Source organism: Eucalyptus grandis, chromosome 8 (genome assembly GCF_016545825.1).
Source record: "Eucalyptus grandis isolate ANBG69807.140 chromosome 8, ASM1654582v1, whole genome shotgun sequence".
Lineage (NCBI taxonomy): Eukaryota > Viridiplantae > Streptophyta > Magnoliopsida > Myrtales > Myrtaceae > Eucalyptus > Eucalyptus grandis.
In genome coordinates this window covers 52,454,526-52,458,870 of record NC_052619.1, presented here as the reverse complement: position 1 = coordinate 52,458,870, position 4,345 = coordinate 52,454,526, and positions in this window count along the sequence as shown.

Below are 4,345 nucleotides of genomic sequence, written 5' to 3'. Positions count from 1 at the left end.
GCAAGGGAATTGCAGTGCCCAAATGAAGCTCTATGTTCCAATGGCTCGTGCCCGAAACCAGCGCCCCAATTGAGGAAAGACGGGTCGCCCATCGACGATCTATGGCGGCGGCGATGACGGTAGTGGCAATGACATGGGGGCTAAATAGCCATAAGTGCTTTGCCAGATTCCCGAATATCTCGAAATCAATCAGCTTCCAATACGTGCAAAGCATGTGAAGGATCGACAGATGACCTTATTAGATTTGTCGTATAATTTAAATTCATTAAAAACTTGACTAAGAAAATGTGGCTCGATAGACTTAACACAATATCTCTCATTTCGAGGCTGAACAAATTGATATGTGCCACGACACACTTGATTTAACTTTACAGTCGATTTTTGTAATGATCATTGAATTGAATTAGATTAATCAATTCTTTTGAATGAAAATAAAACCTTTTTATTTTTTTTAAACTATCAAAGCTAATGCTTTCAAATTTATTTTTTCCGCACCTTTTAATATCCTCCATTTTCATTTCAAGGACATCGAAAAATTAAAGATCCTCTTTTGTAATAAAATTAAAGAAAATATTGTTAAGGATCGTGTGTTTTGCTAAATTCCCCATTAAGCTCGACGATGGTGGCGGGAGGCGAGAGGCGAGAGGCGAGAATGGCGGCGGTCGCCATCCACTAGTTTGCTCCGTGCATCACTTGCCACGCCTGGAGTCCCAACCGCTCTAGTAATCCTGCTCTTCCCTCGATTTTGCATTTCGTTTCCGGTTGTTTGATTGTTTTGGAAATGCGCTGTGGAATTAGATGAGTCCTTTGTTGTTTTTTTTTTTTCTGTGATTGCAACTCGATATCTGCGAAAGAACACCTCGGTGAGTTGATAGGCTGCTTGAGGGAGAGTGTTTTGATCTTTTGTGTACTTTTGGGACCTTGGCGCTAACATAGTCCATCGAACTCAACGAAAGCCTTTGCCTATGGTAATGATCGATGAAACGGAGGGCAATGTATGACAAAGTGCGCATTTTGGAGGGTGCAAATCTCTATATCTCCTTCTGTCGCGACCTCTTTTTTTCTAGCGCTCGCAATCAGGTACGGGCGCCTAAGGAGGCTAATGGCTCGGCTGAATTTATTAAGCCCGGACTCTCCCAAGTCCACCAATTCACGACTTTAATAGTTTGAGTTTTTAACCTATAAATCAATTTTTAAAATGGAGTCGCCGCTAATCGATTTGGGGTGGGTTGATTAGAAACCCAAGTGAAGTATCGGGAGAAATACTCACTCTGCGCTACCGAGAGAAATTAGGATCGGGGACTTGATTACACTAGTTAATCACTAATGCCCTTTCGGTACCTAATCTTGTTTAAACCCTGAGGTTTTTGGATGTTCGAGGGATTTTCCATGCATTTTTTGGGAGGAAAAACATTTTTGAGTATTTTCTCATTTTTTGGACATAAAAGGGATTTTTTTGGTAGTTTTGGAAAAGTACAAGTCTTTTTGGCTTTTTCTAAATTTTTTGGCTTTTTCATGAATTTTGGCTTTTTTTGGATTTTTGGCATTTTTGGAAAATATGAAATATTTTTGATTTTTTTTTTTTCAGAAAATAAAATATTTTTCTCATTTTTTAATTATTTTTCGATTTTCTGGAAAAAAACATTTTTTAATATTTTTAAAAATTTAAATTTTTTTATTTTCTTATTAAAATATTATATAATATAAAATAAGAGCCGACCCGGGTCGGATCCGCGGGTTGGGTCTGACCCGGGTCAACCCAAAAAGCGCACTCCAAGCCCACAACAAAATTGGGCCATTCCGCGTAAAACAGGCCCGGCCTAACCCGGGCCTACGAAAATGCCCGCCCGGCTTGGAAACCAGGTCGAGTCCCGGCCCGAGCGACTAAAACCCTAGGGGAACCGGGTCATTCGCCCGACCCGATTCCACCTACCTTCGCGACTCCCTCTCTGTCTCCTCTCTCAACTCGCGGCGCTGATGGAGGGGCTAGGGCGGCGGCTTGCGACGACGATGACAGCGACACAGAGGACGGCGGTGGCCGGTCGTTCGTCGGACTGGAGAGCGTGTCTCAACAACAGCAGCCGGGATCTATTTGACCGGTCGGGCCTGGGGATTAGGGCTTCACGGACAGGGGGCCGATGGCAACGACGCGGTAGACAGGGACGGCGGCCAGATCTCGAACGGAAAAGCGGCGGCGAGTGGTGGTGAGCAGCGGTAGATACCTGGCTGCAGCAATGGGACGACGAGGTGGCGGTGGCGGTGACAGAAGGTAACGACGGCAGTGGGCCTTCAACCTTCGCGGATCTGGAGCGGCGTCGGCCACGACTCGAGGTGGCGTCGGGGCAAGGGACCTCCTCCGATCTCCTCTTTTCTCCGGCCTACTTACTCAGATCTGGACGGCGTCGGGGCAAAGCTCGGGGCGGCATTAGTGGGTCGGTCGCAGCATGGCGTCGGGGCGAGGAACAGCAGCAGCGGAGCAGCGGTCGATGGCGTCGGGAGGGACGGCAGCGACGACGGGTCCTCGGCTTCTCAGATCTAGCACTTTTCTCTCCGATTCCCCTCTCACTCAGGCCAGATCCGAGCCTCCACCGGCCGGATCTAACCTCCTCGGACTCGCTCGCCGGCGGCCTCCCCCGAAGTCTCTCAGTGGGAGGTCAGCCGAGCTCGCGACCCGAGTTCTCTCTCGCTCGCTCTTCAATTCCTCCCCCGAAGTCTCTCAGTGGGAAGATCTCGGAGCTCGCTCGTGCCGTTCGTTGACGGAGGTGCTCCTCTATTTATAGGCGAGGAGGAGGCCGGTCGACGGAGGTTCGGCCGTCGGCTCTCGCACGCCGACCGGCCCTGGGTGCGGCTGAACCGGCGTCAAATCTTCCCCCTTCCGAGCTTATCCAGTGAAGCGTGCTCGGCATTGATGGCGCCCGAGATCTTATCCTCTCCGGCCGACGTTGGCCTACTCCTCTCGGCCGTAGGCCGTCCTTTGCGCGCGTCGTCGTCTTCTGCGCGCGTGAACTACGAGAGGCGGAGAAAGAAGGAGCGAGGAAGAAGAAGAGGGAAGAAGAAGAAGGAAGGGGTGGGGCCAAGCCGCACGAGCCCACGTGAAGAAAAGGGGGCTGCTGTTTTTGTTTTTCTTTTCTTTTGTTTTTACTATTTTTTGTTGCTTTTGTTATTTGTTATTTATTATCTAAAAAATAAAAGAAATTAAGACCTAATTAAACCTAATCAAAATTTTAGGTGTCACAACTGCCCTTCTTTGAAGGTGAGTTCGGAGAGGTTGCATTCAAAGACAAACTGATAGCTAAATTTTGTCTATACATATGCAATAGATTATATGATATTTAGGACCTAGTGTCCTATGCAGAAAATGAGCAATATAACATTGCATATACTAAGACAGATAAGAAGATACCTATAGTTACTTACCGGGAGTGAGTGAGATAGGGTGTGAACCCCGAGTTTTGGCAAGTATCAAGGCGTCATCTTACCTGGTGATATGAGGAGATTGCTTTTCCAAGGCTCGAACCATTCTTCGGTCACCTGTTAAAACAATCAATGATTTGTCTAGGACCCGAATCTTTCTTCGGTCGCCTTGACGGGAGATCGCTCTTCGGGACCCGAACCATTCTTCGGTCGCGTTGTGACGGTTTGAGACCATTCTTCGCTCTTCCAGGACTGAACCATTCTTCGGTCACCTGTTAAAACAATCCATGATTTGTCTAGGACCCGAACCTTTCTTTGGTCGCCTTGACGGGAGATGCACCGACCTTTCTCAGGGCATCTCATTTGCGGGTGCCTGATTTGTATTGAGGACACCGTTGGTACCCGACCTTTCTCGGGAGATGCGCCGACCTTCTCTCGAGCATCTGTTTTGTTGGGGTGTCGACTTGTCAAAGACATTTGGTTGGAACCCGACCTTTCTCGGGAGGATGCACCGACCTTTCTCGGGGCATCGATTTGTGGGGCGTCGACACGTCGAAGACACCAGTTGGAACCCGACCTTTCTCGGGAGGATGCGCCGACCTTTCTCAGGGCATCGATTTGTGGGGCGTCTGACTTCTGTCGAAGACACCAGTTGGAACCCGACCTTTCTCGGGAGGATGCGCCGACCTTTCTCAGGGCATCGATTTGTGGGGCGTCTGACTTCTGTCGAAGACACCAGTTGGAACCCGACCTTTCTCGGGAGGATGCGCCGACCTTTTTAGGGCATCGATTTGTGGGGCGTCGACTTCACGTCGAAGACACCGGTTGGAACCTGACCTTTCTCGGGAGGATGCACCGACCTTTCTCAGGGCATTGATTTGTGGGGCGTCTGACTTCTGTCGAAGACACCAGTTGGAATCCGACCTTTCTC